Here is an 18,178-nt window from a genome sequence, read left to right as displayed (position 1 = left end):
TTTGAAAATTTCTGTAGGAGATTTTCGAAACCCCTTATATTGGAAGCTATTGTTTTTTTTTTTTTCTTCTGAAAGATGTTGTATTATGTCCCATGTCTAGTTTCATATTTATAGAGTTAACATGCACTTCACATTTTTTGTGATTTAAATTTACTTTTAGTAAATTAAAGTTTATTAATTTGTTTATATTATTTAGATTTATATGTCATACACTACAATACCGTAAATCAGGCCACCCAAGCAAATAAAATGATAAATTATCTTTCTTATATCTCACTGCATTTCCATTGTATATGACCAGAGGCGGACGCAGAATATTGTCATTTTAGGGGCTATATATTCAAATTTTGGATGAGACAATAATTTTCTTATACTTTATCATTTTATTAGGGGCTTTTGCACATTAATTAATACAAAATAATAACAAAAATTTTAAAATTATACAACTAAAAACATAAAAAATAAAAAATTTGTGAATGGTTCAAGCCTTCCCTCATGCTTATGTGTGACCGCCAATGTATATGACTGTTACTTCGCTCAAAAAGCCCATTCAATAGGTGTGGTCCTCACTACGAACTTTCCACACTTGATCATTATAAATTTTTCAAATTAAAATATACTCCCTCTCTCTCATAAAAATATGAGCATATGATATGACACGAGAATTATGACAAAATTGGTTAAATAATAGAGAGGAGGGGAAGAGTAGTTAAAGTAGTGTTAGTGGATAGTGAAACCCATATTATTATTAGTGATTTAATGGTGGTATAAGTTGTAAATAACTTGATGTATATGAGTAATAAATTGGGAAACCTTTCAATAAATGGAAATGCTAATAATTTTATGGGACGAACGTAATTAGGAAGTGCACATATTTTTTTGGGATGGAGGAAGTAATAAAAACTAAAAGTTTATAAGAAATGAGTCTGACACCAAGTTATTTTGGATGTCTGCGACTTGCAACACATTCTAAGGTTACAATTAATTCAATTAATTAGATGATTATACAATTAATTCAATTCGTGCTTGAGTTCATAGCTTGCATACTAAGACGAAATTAATTTACGTAAAAGAATATGAATTCTATGATTTGGATTTAATTAAGTTAAGTGATTTTCCAAAGAATCGAAGATGACTTGCAACTTTTCCATGTGATGAATATATACTCAACCACATGTCTTCTAATTTATTCCCAAACTCAAATATTGACTTTCAAGTAAATAAATCTTATCAGAATTTATAGGACTTGATCTAAAATGAGAGGCATAAGCCAAGTATGAGTAGAACAAGGACTTTTGAAAATTTCTGTAGGGGATTTTCGAAACCCCTTATATTGGAAGCTATTGTTTTTTTTTTTCTTCTGAAAGATGTTGTATTATGTCCCATGTCTAGTTTCATATTTATAGAGTTAACATGCACTTCACATTTTTTGTGATTTAAATTTACTTTTAGTAAATTAAAGTTTATTAATTTGTCTATATTATTTAGATTTATATGTCATACACTACAATACCGTAAATCAGGCCACCCAAGCAAATAAAATGATAAATTATCTTTCTTATATCTCACTGCATTTCCATTGTATATGACCAGAGGCGGACGCAGAAAATTGTCATTTTAGGGGCTATATATTCAAATTTTGGATGAGACAATAATTTTCTTATACTTTATCATTTTATTAGGGGCTTTTGCACATTAATTCATACAAAATAATAACAAAAATTTTAAAATTATACAACTAAAAACATAAAAAATAAAAAATTTGTGAATGGTTCAAGCCTTCCCTCATGCTTATGTGTGACCGCCAGTGTATATGACTGTTACTTCGTTCAAAAAGCCCATTCAATAGGTGTGGTCCTCACTACGAACTTTCCACACTTGATCATTATAACTTTTTGAAACTAAAATATACTCCCTCCCTCTCATAAAAATATGAGCATATGATATGACACGAGAATTATGACAAAATTGGTAAAATAATAGAGAGGATGGGAAGAGTAGTTAAAGTAGTGTTAGTGGATACTGAAACCCTTATTATTATTAGTGCTTTAATGGTGGTATAAGTTGTAAATAACTTGATGTATATGAGTAATAAATTGGGAAACCTTTCAATAAATGGAAATGCTAATATTTTTATGGGACGAACGAAATTAGGAAGTGCACATATTATTTTAGGATGGAGGAATTAATAAAAACTAAAAGTTTATAAGAAATGAGTCTGACACCAAGTTATTTTGGATGTCTGCGACTTGCAACACATTCTAAGGTTACAATTAATTCAATTAATTAGATGATTATACAATTAATTCAATTCGTGCTTGAGTTCATAGATTGCATACTAAGACGAAATTAATTTACGTAAAAGAATATGAATTCTATGATTTGGATTTAATTCAGTTAAGTGATTTTCCAAAGAATCGAAGATGACTTGCAACTTTTCCATGTGATGAATATATACTCAACCACATGTCTTCTAATTTATTCCCAAACTCAAATATTGAATTTCAAGTAAATAAATCTTATCAGAATTTATAGGACTTGATCTAAAATGAGAGGCATAAGCCAAGTATGAGTAGAACAAGGACTTTTGAAAATTTCTGTAGGGGATTTTCGAAACCCCTTATATTGGAAGCTATTGTTTTTTTTTTCTTCTGAAAGATGTTGTATTATGTCCCATGTCTAGTTTCATATTTATAGAGTTAAACTGCACTTTACATTTTTTGTGATTTAAATTTACTTTTAGTAAATTAAAGTTTATTAATTTGTTTATATTATTTAGATTTATATGTCATACACTACAATACCATGAATCAGGCCACCCAAGCAAATAAAATGATAAATTATCTTTCTTATATCTCACTGAATTTCCATTGTATATGACCAGAGGCGGACGCAGAAAATTGTCATTTTAGGGGCTATATATTCAAATTTTGGATGAGACAATAATTTTCTTATACTTTATCATTTTATTAGGGGCTTTTGCACATTAATTTATACAAAATAATAACAAAATTTTAAAATTATACAACTAAAAACACAAAAAATAAAAAATTTGTGAATGGTTTAAGCCTTCCCTCAGCTTATGTGTGACCGCCAGTGTATATGACTGTTACTTCGCTCAAAAAGCCCATTCAATAGGTGTGGTCCTCACTACGAACTTTCCACACTTGATCATTATAACTTTTTCAAACTAAAATATACTCCCTCCCTCTCATACAAATATGAGCATATGTTAGATATGACACGAGAATTATGACAAAATTGGTAAAATAATAGAGAGGAGGAGAAGAGTAGTTAAAGTAGTGTTAGTGGATAGTGAAACCCATATTATTATTAGTGCTTTAATGGTGGTATAAGTTGTAAATAACTTGATGTATATGAGTAATAAATTGGGAAATCTTTCAATAAATGGAATTGCTAATATTTTTATGGGACGAACGAAATTAGGAAGTGCACATATTTTTTTGGGATGGAGGAAGTAATAAAAACTAAAAGTTTATAAGAAATGAGTCTGACACCAAGTTATTTTGGATGTCTGCGACTTGCAACACATTCTAAGGTTACAATTAATTCAATTAATTAGATGATTATACAATTAATTCAATTCGTGCTTGAGTTCATAGATTGCATACTAAGACGAAATTAATTTACGTAAAAGAATATGAATTCTATGATTTGGATTTAATTAAGTTAAGTGATTTTCCAAAGAATCGAAGATGACTTGCAACTTTTCCATGTGATGAATATATACTCAACCACATGTCTTCTAATTTATTCCCAAACTCAAATATTGACTTTCAAGTAAATAAATCTTATCAGAATTTATAGGACTTGATCTAAAATGAGAGGCATAAGCCAAGTATGAGTAGAACAAGGACTTTTGAAAATTTCTGTAGGGGATTTTCGAAACCCCTTATATTGGAAGCTATTGTTTTTTTTTTTCTTCTGAAAGATGTTGTATTATGTCCCATGTCTAGTTTCATATTTATAGAGTTAACATGCACTTCACATTTTTTGTGATTTAAATTTACTTTTAGTAAATTAAAGTTTATTAATTGGTTTATATTATTTAGATTTATATGTCATACACTACAATACCGTAAATCAGGCCACCCAAGCAAATAAAATGATAAATTATCTTTCTTATATCTCACTGCATTTCCATTGTATATGACCAGAGGCGGACGCAGAAAATTGTCATTTTAGGGGCTATATATTCAAATTTTGGATGAGACAATAATTTTCTTATACTTTATCATTTTATTAGGGGCTTTTGCACATTAATTCATACAAAATAATAACAAAATTTTAAAATTATACAACTAAAAACACAAAAAATAAAAAATTTGTGAATGGTTTAAGCCTTCCCTCATGCTTATGTGTGACCGCCAGTGTATATGACTGTTACTTCGCTCAAAAAGCCCATTCAATAGGTGTGGTCCTCACTACGAACTTGCCACACTTGATCATTATAACTTTTTCAAACTAAAATATACTCCCTCCCTCTCATACAAATATGAGCATATGTTAGATATGACACGAGAATTATGACAAAATTGGTAAAATAATAGAGAGGAGGAGAAGAGTAGTTAAAGTAGTGTTAGTGGATAGTGAAACCCATATTATTATTAGTGCTTTAATGGTGGTATAAGTTGTAAATAACTTGATGTATATGAGTAATAAATTGGGAAATCTTTCAATAAATGGAATTGCTAATATTTTTATGGGACGAACGAAATTAGGAAGTGCACATATTTTTTTGGGATGGAGGAAGTAATAAAAACTAAAAGTTTATAAGAAATGAGTCTGACACCAAGTTATTTTGGATGTCTGCGACTTGCAACACATTCTAAGGTTACAATTAATTCAATTAATTAGATGATTATACAATTAATTCAATTCGTGCTCGAGTTCATAGATTGCATACTAAGACGAAATTAATTTACGTAAAAGAATATGAATTCTATGATTTGGATTTAATTAAGTTAAGTGATTTTCCAAAGAATCGAAGATGACTTGCAACTTTTCCATGTGATGAATATATACTCAACCACATGTCTTCTAATTTATTCCCAAACTCAAATATTGACTTTCAAGTAAATAAATCTTATCAGAATTTATAGGACTTGATCTAAAATGAGAAGCATAAGCTAAGTATGAGTAGAACAAGGACTTTTGAAAATTTCTGTAGGGGATTTTCGAAACCCCTTATATTGGAAGCTATTGTTTTTTTTTTCTTCTGAAAGATGTTGTATTATGTCCCATGTCTAGTTTCATATTTATAGAGTTAACATGCACTTCACATTTTTTGTGATTTAAATTTACTTTTAGTAAATTAAAGTTTATTAATTTGTTTATATTATTTAGATTTATATGTCATACACTACAATACCGTAAATCAGGCCACCCAAGCAAATAAAATGATAAATTATCTTTCTTATATCTCACTGCATTTCCATTGTATATGACCAGAGGCGGACGCAGAAAATTGTCATTTTAGGGGCTATATATTCAAATTTTGGATGAGACAATAATTTTCTTATACTTTATCATTTTATTAGGGGCTTTTGCACATTAATTCATACAAAATAATAACAAAATTTTAAAATTATACAACTAAAAACACAAAAAATAAAAAATTTGTGAATGGTTTAAGCCTTCCCTCATGCTTATGTGTGACCGCCAGTGTATATGACTGTTACTTCGCTCAAAAAGCCCATTCAATAGGTGTGGTCCTCACTACGAACTTGCCACACTTGATCATTATAACTTTTTCAAACTAAAATATACTCCCTCCCTCTCATACAAATATGAGCATATGTTAGATATGACACGAGAATTATGACAAAATTGGTAAAATAATAGAGAGGAGGAGAAGAGTAGTTAAAGTAGTGTTAGTGGATAGTGAAACCCATATTATTATTAGTGCTTTAATGGTGGTATAAGTTGTAAATAACTTGATGTATATGAGTAATAAATTGGGAAATCTTTCAATAAATGGAATTGCTAATATTTTTATGGGACGAACGAAATTAGGAAGTGCACATATTTTTTTGGGATGGAGGAAGTAATAAAAACTAAAAGTTTATAAGAAATGAGTCTGACACCAAGTTATTTTGGATGTCTGCGACTTGCAACACATTCTAAGGTTACAATTAATTCAATTAATTAGATGATTATACAATTAATTCAATTCGTGCTCGAGTTCATAGATTGCATACTAAGACGAAATTAATTTACGTAAAAGAATATGAATTCTATGATTTGGATTTAATTAAGTTAAGTGATTTTCCAAAGAATCGAAGATGACTTGCAACTTTTCCATGTGATGAATATATACTCAACCACATGTCTTCTAATTTGTTCCCAAACTCAAATATTGACTTTCAAGTAAATAAATCTTATCAGAATTTATAGGACTTGATCTAAAATGAGAAGCATAAGCCAAGTATGAGTAGAACAAGGACTTTTGAAAATTTCTGTAGGGGATTTTCGAAACCCCTTATATTGGAAGCTATTGTTTTTTTTTTTTTCTTCTGAAAGATGTTGTATTATGTCCCATGTCTAGTTTCATATTTATAGAGTTAACCTGCACTTCAGATTTTTTGTGATTTAAATTTACTTTTAGTAAATTAAAGTTTATTAATTTGTTTATATTATTTAGATTTATATGTCATACACTACAATACCGTAAATCAGGCCACCCAAGCAAATAAAATGATAAATTATCTTTCTTATATCTCACTTCATTTCCATTGTATATGACCAGAGGCGGACGCAGAAAATTGTCATTTTAGGGGCTATATATTCAAATTTTGGATGAGACAATAATTTTCTTATACTTTATCATTTTATTAGGGGCTTTTGCACATTAATTCATACAAAATAATAACAAAAATTTTAAAATTATACAACTAAAAACATAAAAAATAAAAAATTTGTGAATGGTTCAAGCATTCCCTCATGCTTATGTGTGACCGCCAGTGTATATGACTGTTACTTCGCTCAAAAAGCCCATTCAATAGGTGTGGTCCTCACTACGAACTTTCCACACTTGATCATTATAACTTTTTCAAACTAAAATATACTCCCTCCCTCTCATAAAAATATGAGCATATGATATGACACGAGAATTATGACAAAATTGGTAAAATAATAGAGAGGATGGGAAGAGTAGTTAAAGTAGTGTTAGTGGATAGTGAAACCCATATTATTATTAGTGCTTTAATGGTGGTATAAGTTGTAAATAACTTGATGTATATGAGTAATAAATTGGGAAACCTTTCAATAAATGGAAATGCTAATATTTTTATGGGACGAATGAAATTAGGAAGTGCACATATTATTTTAGGATGGAGGAATTAATAAAAACTAAAAGTTTATAAGAAATGAGTCTGACACCAAGTTATTTTGGATGTCTGCGACTTGCAACACATTCTAAGGTTACAATTAATTCAATTAATTAGATGATTATACAATTAATTCAATTCGTGCTTGAGTTCATAGATTGCATACTAAGACGAAATTAATTTACGTAAAAGAATATGAATTCTATGACTTGGATTTAATTAAGTTAAGTGATTTTCCAAAGAATCGAAGATGACTTGCAACTTTTCCATGTGATGAATATATACTCAACCACATGTCTTCTAATTTATTCCCAAACTCAAATATTGAATTTCAAGTAAATAAATCTTATCAGAATTTATAGGACTTGATCTGAGGCATAAGCCAAGTATGAGTAGAACAAGGACTTTTGAAAATTTCTGTAGGGGATTTTCGAAACCCCTTATATTGGAAGCTATTGTTTTTTTTTTTTTTTTTCTGAAAGATGTTGTATTATGTCCCATGTCTAGTTTCATATTTATAGAGTTAACCCGCACTTCACATTTTTTGTGATTTAAATTTACTTTTAGTAAATTAAAGTTTATTAATTTGTTTATATTATTTAGATTTATATGTCATACACTACAATACCGTGAATCACGCCACCCAAGCAAATAAAATGATAAATTATCTTTCTTATATCTCACTGCATTTCCATTGTGTATGACACTGTTACTTTGCTTTAAAAGCTCATTCAGTAGGTGTGGTCTTCACTACTAACTTTCCACACTTGATCAATATAATTTTTTCAAATTAAAATATACTCCCCTGAGTTTATAAAAATATGAGCATATGTTATGACACGAGAATTAAGATAAAATTGATAAAGTAAGACAGATGAGGGGAATAGTAGTTAAAGTAGTATTAGTGGATAGTGAGACTCATATTATTATTAGTGTTTTAATGGTGATATAGTTGTAAATAACTTGATCTATATGGGTAATAAATTGGGATACCTTTCAATAAATGGAAATGCCAATATTTTTATGGGATGAATGAAAATAAGAAGTGCACATATTTTTATGGGATGAAGGAAGTAGTAAAAACTAAAAGTTTATAAAAAATGAGTCCGTAACCAAGTTATTTTGGATGTTTGAGACTTGCAACACATTCTAAGGTTACGAATATTTCCTCATAACAATTTTAGGAACACATTACCCGTGCCAATCACCTCAAAAAAGGATTGATTTCTCATACGTAACTTCTTACATCTAAGAGACTTTAAAGTAAAAAGAACCCTCTTATCGGAACACACATGGCATGAGACATTTGTATAATTTATTTGACCACCTCATGGTCTTCGTCGTCTTTAAGAAGTTATTCAAGCTATCTGCATAATATTTCTTTCAATATGTAAACAATTACAGTGAACCTTAGGTCCGCTGTTATATTGTGTAACACATTCTTCTTGATTACTACAACCAAATCTAATTTGGTCATTCATTTCCATAAAAAAACGATAAATTTCAGTCCAAAAAAGAACTAGCCATTCCATAGTCCAAGAACCTTGCAAATCTACATCTTTTTCCAGCGTCCTGGTTCTCGTTTTCTCCGACTTTGATTGACGTAATCTGGTCTTAGAAGAGTACAATAATGTAACACCCCTCCCTCGATTATTGATAATTGGAATATGACGTCACATACCAACAAGAGGTTCGTTTATCAAAAAGTATTACTCCCTCCATCGCATTCGCGTGTGATTGATTTCTTTTCAGCATGAGATTTAAGAAAATGAGATTTATTGAATTAAGTGGAATGAATAAAGTAAGAGAGGGGATAAAATAGGAGAGAAAAATAGATAGCATAGTATGAAAGAGAGTAAAATAAAAGAGTTAAGATATGGTATTTGGAACAAGTTGAACCACTTTCACAGCACCGGTACCCTTCTTCCAACTTCTCTACTTCGTGTGCTCCAATATGTGCATTTCCAAGACCACACCAAATCCTTGCCACCAACACATCTACACATGCAAATAAGTCCATATAAAGCATAGAAGATGATCGCAAACTCGTGACATACATTAACGCAGTGGCGGATGCAGAAATTTTTGCCAGCAAGGGCTCTACTATATTTTATATAGTAAAAGTTTATGTGGTTAAAAAAATATTTTATATTATGTATTCCATTTTTCTATATAAAATATTTTATATTAAATGTTTCATTTGATTTTACTATTTTTTGAATGGAGCATGCATCATATTAGTTACCTCATTTTACTTAGAGTTTATTATAAAAATAATGGAGTATATAAAAATAGGACTTTTCGTTCTATTTTTTTTTAAATGGCTCTTATTTATGTTTTTTAAAATATACACTGAGATAATGGGGACACATAATAAAGGACGAATAGAATTAATACTAGAATATAAAAATTACAATCACAAAAACTAAAAAATGCATAAATATTTTTTTTGACAGAAACACTACCCATTCAAAAGAACGAAACAATTCATATTTACACATTCATTTTCTTATTCTCAATTTTTCATGAAAAATAATAGGAAAAAAAATACTCCATCCATTCCACTTTAGGAGTCCTATTTGAGTTCGGCCCGCATTTTAAGAAATGTAAAAAAAAGTTGGTAAAAAAAGATGGTGTAATGTGAGTCCTATTTTTATATACTATTAGTTTTATAATAAAATGTGAGTAAGAAAATGTTAGTGAAATGTGAGGCCAATTATCATTTATGTAATATTCTAACCAGGACTCTTAAAGTAGGACACTTAAAAATGGTAAATTTGGACTCTAAATTGAGATGGAGGGAGTAATTTTTTGCATGATTGAACTAAAAATAAAATTATAAATTCATTTTCTTATCAATATTTCATAAAATAAAATAAAATATTTTTTGGCTTAATTAAATTAAAAATAAACAGATAGGCAGGAAGAACTAGAAAATTGAAACTAACAATAAAAATCAACAACAAAAAAAAAAGGTGCTACTACAGTACTAGAAAATAAAATTAGTCAGTTTTAATTTTAAATAATTTTAAAACCACTCAATATAAGTATGCCACGCCTTTATGTCAGAGTCTCGTACATTTTCCAAGAAAAGAACTCAAACAAGTTAAATTAAATAATGATAATAAGAAGTACTCCGTATATTTTTACAATAAATATATGTGACCAAATTTTGTATAACCAAATTTTTGTTTATTTAATAAAAAAATAAGTTTATTTATGAATTTAATTAAAATATTAGATACATATATAGTACATGGAAAGTGCATAATATTGTGGTTATATATTTATGAATTTTTATAATTTTTTTATTTTTTTAGAATTATATATGTAACTAGTGCCTACTTTAATTCAAATTTTAAAAATAATAGAAAGAAAATTCAAATATAAATATAAAAAATGAAGTTAAAGGCTAATAAGTCTTTTTAACTTATCTACTTACTATATTTATAATTTTAATATATAACTAATACATCAAATTATTAATATAACTTTATTTTGGTTGTACAAAATTTGGTTGTTTATCATTGCTTTTTTTTTTATTGGCATGTTTCTTCTTCTTAAAGACACGGGAAATCAATTCTATGCAATTTAAGAAATTTAAGTTTCAGCCATTTTTATCCTGTAGTTTCCATCAATTTAATCTTCCACATCACTAATTTGGTGAGGGCTGAACTTATTTTTCAAAATTCTGAAAAATAAATTTGTAAATAGGAAAAAAAGGAAAAAGAAAAATTGGGTAGGGGCCCTCCTCCTCCCTTAATGTGTCCGTCAGTGCATTAACGTATCAGTTGTACCCCTTAATCTTTAGTGTATCAGCCACAACGCTAGGTACCGGCGAATTTAATGAAGTTCCTATAATCAACCCATCAAATTTCTATCCAAATGAAAAAACTATAATCCAATAAGAAAGAGTTTGAGAGAAATCTGATTTACATTATGTTATGTGTAATCTTTTCCAAACTCATACTCAAAATGAGAGTGTTTAAAAAGTTTAATATTCAAGGTATCACATAAAAATGTTAAGAGTTACAACTAGGTTAAAGGGCAAAAACCTTCTACATCAACTAGTGAAGGTTAAAGATTACAATTTACAAATAGATGAAAGGGCAAAAACTTTCTACATCAAAAGTTTTGGCTCCTCAAATTCGTTCCAACATATTTTTCAAATTAAAAATCTGAACCTAGGGCATATTCTTCAATTTTAAAGTTTCCAGCACATTTTCCATATTAAACATCTATATTTAGGCAGCAGTTTCCAACATATTTTTCATATTAAATATCTGAATCTAGGGCATATTTTTTCAATTTCCAAGTTTCCAGCACATTTTCCATATTAAATGAACTTAGGACTTCTTTTTTTCAATTTATATGTTATTTATAAAAGAGCTTACCATTTATAAAATATGTAAAGTGATAACATTAATGGACAACATGAAGCATATGCTCAATGATTTAAATAGTACATATCATTGTCATGGACATATGGACATGACACATGCGTCAATTAAAGGCCAACATAAAGCACCTACTGACCTAGCTAGTTAATGGGTACATTACTGATAAAGAACAATAAATCGACACATTCAATTCCTAAAGTTAAAGTTTTTGAAAAAAAAAAAAATATACTACTGCAGTACTGCTATAATTTCTCCTTACTGTGCAATATATAGGAGTATTATAATCTAACGCCATGTTCATTAAACAATAGTACTTCCTTTAGGGTGCCCGCTATAGGCGAGCCGCGGCTCCCTATAGTGAGGGGGGTTGGACGTGGGCGCGCCACGATCGTGGCCTGGCCACGGCACTTGGGCGCGAGCCGCGGTCCTCCTATAGCAATGGCCACGAGCCGCGCGGCTCTCCCCTTTTCCGATTTTTTTTTTTTTTTAAATTTTCAAATTTTTTTCAATATATACTTAAAATTCATATCTTATTTTTACTCTACTCTCACACACAATTTACCCTATTCCCTTCAATTTGAATTTTTGTGAAATGCAAGGCGGAGACGATCCCGTTATGGAGATTCGGGACAGGGGGGCTTTCCACCCCCCCAACGCTGGAGATCGAGTCCCACCCCTCCTCCATCCCAGATGTGGAGTCCGCCATCGCCGGCGCCGTGGCTACAAACACCCCAAAACCGGGGTCAGTCCTCGGCCTATCAGCAGAGATATGCGGGTCGTACCCAACCAGGGACGGGCGACTATCGACCCAACATGGACGCGATTAACTTCTCGTCCCAATTTCAATCCTCCCCATTTCAGAGCAGTCAATCTCTGCTTGATGAATCTGATAGATTCACATGGGAACAATTGATGGGGTCGCCTGATACCCCGACGCCGACGCCCGGTCGTGTAGAGACGGGGAGAGGAGGCGGTGGAAGAAGCCGAAGTGGCGGCGGGAACGGCGGGCGAAGGAGCGGCGGCGGGCGTGGCGGAGGATCCGCGCGAGGTGGCAGCGACGGTGACGGCGGGCAGGGCGGCGGCCGCGGTGGTCGCGGACAAGGCGATGGCGGCGGCGGGCAGGAAGGCGGCGGCGGTGGTCGACGAGGGTTTTTGTACACAGACGCCGAGTCCATTGCTATTGCTAGGGCATGGGACGCGGTGACGACAGATGCCATAGTTGGCACGGATCAGACCGACTTATGCTTCTGGCGGAAAGTCTTGGTGGTGTACAATGAATTCAAACCGCCGGGGAGCGTCGACCGTACACCCGATCAGATTCGGAAGAAGTTCGGCAGGATCCCTACAGCTCTTCGGGAGTTCATTGGTATATACGAGAACCAACTGCGCACTGCTGAGAGTGGCCGCAGCGAAGCCGACATAAAATCCCTGTCGATGCAGTTGTTCAATGTGCAAGTAGGCAAGAAGTTTACCTACTGGGCAGAATTCCTCGTTCTGCGGGACTCCCCAAAATTTAGAGCCATCTGCGAGAACGCGTCTGATTCTAGGCCAAGCGGTACAAGACGGGGCAGGGGCGGCAACTGCAGCAGCAGTAGCGGCGGTTCAAGGACCTTCGATCTCAACGGCGAGGTCATGGAGGAGCCCCCCCCCCCCGTCACTATCCCGGCGTCCACGGCCCCTGGGTCAACAGTCCGCAATCCGAGCCGCTAGATCCACCTCCGCCGCTGCCTCCCAACACTCTGCTGCGGGCCCGTCTGCACCTGCCCCCGCATCGGCCCGAGCGGCGTTGCAAAACACCCTAGAGGTGCAGATGATAAAGGAACTCAAGGCCTTGTATGAGAAGTCGACCGACCCGACTACCAAGATGATGTACTACGACCTTATAGTGAGGCTGAGGTCGTTGTTGGGGTTGGAGGACATGGCGGCGGCGGCGACGGGACCTCAGAGCGGTGGCGGTGGTGGTAACGGTCATGGCGTTGGCGGTGACGATGCAAAGGGTGAAGATGAAGTGGCGGATTCTGATGATGAGACCGAGTAGTCGGCGATGGCGGTGTTTTTTTATGTTTTTGTTTGTGTGTTCCAAAACAATTTTCGTTGTATAATTTTACCCCGTTCTATAATACAACGAAGATTTGGTTTTCGATTTAGTTTTCATTAAATTATGCATTTTATTTATTATTTATTATTTATTATTATAGTCTAAACAATTATTATTGTAGTAGAATTAAAATATTAACAAAATGGAAAAAATAAAATTTTTGGTGGCTTGGCCATGTCCACTATAGTGGGAAATATGGGCATTGGTGGCCCGGCCACGATTTTGTGGCCTGACCACACTTTATGGCTTGGCCCGGCCAACTACAGTGGACACCCTTAGATGCATTAGCTCCAGAAAGAAACTATAACTAATTATCGGTAGAATCATAAATTTTAAGCACATTTTTCACAGGCATCGTGATGGGTGATTGATTCATTGGTGACATAATTTTGCACCACGATCAATATAATAATCATATTTAATCATAATTAATTGACATGCCCTCAACAATCAAAACCCACCACATCCTCTAATTTATTTAGGTAAAAGAACCAAAACCTAAGATGTTTTAACATAGGGCAATGATAAACAACCAAATTTTGTACAACCAAAATAAAGTTATATTAATAATTTGATGTATTAATTATATATTAAAATTATAAATATAGTAAGTAGATAAGTTAAAAAGACTTATTAGCCTTTAACCTCATTTTTTATATTTATATTTGAATTTTCTTTCTATTATTTTTAAAATTTGAATTAAAGTATGCACTAGTTACATATATAATTCTAAAAAAATAAAAGAATTATAAAAAATCATAAATATATAACCACAATATTATGCACTTTCCATGTACTATATATGTATCTAATATTTTAATTAAATTCATAAATAAACCTATTTTTTTGTCAAATAAACAAGAATTTGGCTGTACAAAATTTGGTCACATAGATTTATTGTTTAACATATTTGTATTCTAGCAGATCGAATGTCGGATCATAATCAGCTGACGTGGAAGACAATTGATGCAATCTTAACTACGACTCCCTCCGTCCTTAAAATAATGTCCGCTCTTGGTTCATTCACCAAATATTGTACATTTTTTTTTTTTTTTTTTTTTCATTTTTGATAAATTGAGTCCACTTTCCACTCATCTATTGCACTTACATTCTATTATGAAACTGAAATATAAATGTGAAATCCACATTCCACTTAAATTTTTTTCCACTCACTTTTCTGCATATATTTTAAAACCCGTGCCGAGTCAAACGTGGATAACATTTCGCAAACAGAGGGAATACTAATCATGTTTAACAATATAAATGATAAAGGCTTAATTATGCTAAATATGTGTAATAAACACCTATAATTATGCTTAAAGACATGTAATTGTAGTTGATATGCAATCAGATCGTTGATTTGATTCCTGGTTTGTACGATTTCTTTTTCAGTTATTGGTGCAGTTTTCTATACCCACGTATACATGTTTCTGCGTCAGATAAATGTAAATTTTTCACTTTAATTTGATGTTGACGTTGATGTAAAAATTTCAACCGCCTCCTGTAATGGTCCCCCAAAAATCTTTTTTTCTGATTTCTTTATTTTTTGTATTTTTCATTATTAATCGAAATCTGACGCTACAATATTTGAAAGCCAACTACAAGGTGTACTTATGTTGTTCATATAATTAATTATTTTTTTTCACAATAGCAAAGATTGAATCGGAAAAGATCTCAAATCGAATTTAATTACCTGAAACTCGATGCACATGCCTGCCAAGAAAGATTCTCGCTCAGAATCGTCACTATTGCTGTTGGTTTCACACACCAAAGATCCAAATAGTGGCTATTTGGTTTGTTAATAGACAAAATATCATAAATTGTAATTTTGGATTGGATTGTAAGATTATTTTAATTAGATGAATGCATATGATTAACTATTAGGACATGATTATTATTCATCTAAAATTGAGGTGTAAGATTCAATTTCAAGAATCAAATAAAATACTTATTTAATTTTGAAATATAATCTTACAAATTAAACAGTGTCATAGACTAATTAATTTTATCATTAACCCAAGATTAATCCTTGCTAACTTGATCTTTTGGCAATTACTCCCTACATTCTTAATTTGTTAATAGATGCATTTATTTTCGATACAAATGCGTTTAGTGAATGGTGAATAAAATAACAGTGAATAAAGTAAGTGAGAAAATTAATTTTTTATCAAAAATAAAAGTGACTCGACATGCTAAAATGAATATTAACAAGTAAACCAACAATGCCACATATACATAACTAACATACAATTTGATAGTCTACTTTTCTTATTTATAACTGAGCGGAATTTTGAAATAAACTCAAATCCAAGACCTTTATAATCACATATTAATCTCACATGAAACATATAAAGTAAATATTCACTTACACAAATCAAGCAGCAAAAACTGCCTTAGTTTTCAAGCCTGCAACTAAACGAGCTTATGCCATTTGGCCACATGCAATTCAAGCTTATATATTCATACCATATACCAGTAGGATTACGATATCTTATGCACAAATAATTAGCACTTTAATCATTTAATCAAAGGTGTGTAATTACTGAATCGAGGTCGAATCCTAGCCCGTAGGCCGTCTCTAAAAGTGGCGGTGAGCCCCGGCGAGAACCGAGGAGGGTCGTCCGGTTGGGCCAACTCGATCCGGAACCGCCTCAAAACGGAAACCGCAACAGTCTTGATCTCCATGAGCGCCAATTCCTTCCCCAAACAGACCCTTACCCCAGCTTGAAAAATAGGGCATTGAAAAGGGTTTTCATGTACAAAAACCCCATCCCTGATCCATCTCCGCGGCTTGAATTCCAAACAATCCGATCCCCAAATCTCCTCCATTCTTCCCATGGCGTAGGGGTGGAAAGTAACCCTAGTCCCCCCCTTCACAAAGCTCCCGTCCGGCAATACATCATCTTCCACACAAAATTTCGAATCGAATTGAATCGGCGGATACAATCTCATGCTCTCAAGCACCACTGCATGCAGGTAATGAAGCTCCCTCACTTGATCGGCCGAATCAACCCCGATCGCCTCCTCCAGAATCGCCGCCTCCACCTCCGGATGGCGCGCCACCAGCCAGAAGAAGCTCGTCAGGGCGGAAGCCACCGTGTCGCGCCCGGCCAGGAGGAAACTAACAATGATGTCAACCAAAAACTTCTCATCATCGCCGACGCTACACATGAATCTGGAAAGCAGATCCTTCCCATCGGAAAACCCCAGCTTCCGCCGCTCTCTGATAAAATCGCGCGCGACGGCGTGGATCGTCCGGATCGCGAGGCGCAGCCTCCTCTCGCTTCCGATGTTGAAAAACCGCTTCACCTTCCACACCATCGGAGAAGTCGCCATCGCCCTCTCCGCGGAGAGCTTGGACGCCAGATCGAAGGAGGCGATGAAATCGGAGAGCGGCAGCGACAAATCCAGCTCCGCCGGATCCAATCCGAAGGAAATCCGCGATATGCAATCGAAGGAAAATCTCCTAAAAACCTCCTGCAGATCGACGATTTCGTCGGCGGATGAAGCCATCAGAGGAATCAGGCGCTGCAGGATTTCGACGCGCACCACTTGAAACGAGTAGGCGCGTGTGGAGACGCGGCCGAGCTCGAGGCTGGCCATCTTCCGCTGGAACCTCCAGAAGCTTCCGTCGACGTTGAAGATGCCGCGGCCTAAGAAATCGCCGAGGATCGCGGAGAAGGGTTTGCCTTTGGGGAAATTATCAAACCGTGTTTTGAGCATGTACTCGACGTTTTCGGGGTTAGCGGTGATGGTGTTGTTGAGAACGTGGATGTGGACCGTCCGATTGGGAGAGTTTTTAAGGAGATGCGTGTACCAATCGCAGAGATTGTCGAATTGGATCCTCCAACGCGATTCGCTGTAGCTCTGGCAGATTTCGCAGTCGCACCAAACCTTCTTTCTCATCACTGTGAAAAGGAGGAGCACAAAAGAAGTGAGAAAGGATAAGGATGACAGAATTTGCAACCATGACCACGAGGAGTGAGAATATTGGACGACTGAAGATGCCGACTCCATTCAAGGATAATAAAAACGGTAAAGAAGTCAAGCTAGAGTGGACGCCAATGGGAGGGGACTTGTAATCTTAATCTATGTATTAAGTCAAGACCAACAATATCAGTAATGATGCCAAATAGAATAAAATGAAAATAAAAAAATTTAACTTATTTATCTAAAAAAAACAAAATTAAGTCTATTTTCCTCATTTTCTTTATTGTCTCTCTTCCTATGAATTGCGGAAGGCATACACTCTGAATTCATTGTATGAATTAACCAATTCATACTACCTCCGTCCATCCAAATTTGTCCACTTTGACCCGGCACGGATTTTA

General features: G+C 33.7%; 1 pseudogene; it reads right to left on the bottom strand.

Annotated features, from left to right (window-relative positions):
• Nucleotides 1–16,143: 16,143 nt before the first annotated feature.
• Nucleotides 16,144–17,937, bottom strand: LOC125219314 (cytochrome P450 94C1 pseudogene; annotated as a pseudogene).
• Between the last annotated feature and the right edge of the window lie 241 nt (nucleotides 17,938–18,178).

This window comes from Salvia hispanica, chromosome 1 (genome assembly GCF_029641045.1).
Source record: "Salvia hispanica isolate PSC_SH4W2 chromosome 1, Shi_PSC_v1, whole genome shotgun sequence".
Taxonomy (NCBI): domain Eukaryota; kingdom Viridiplantae; phylum Streptophyta; class Magnoliopsida; order Lamiales; family Lamiaceae; genus Salvia; species Salvia hispanica.
This window is presented reverse-complemented; position numbering and strand designations above follow the sequence as displayed.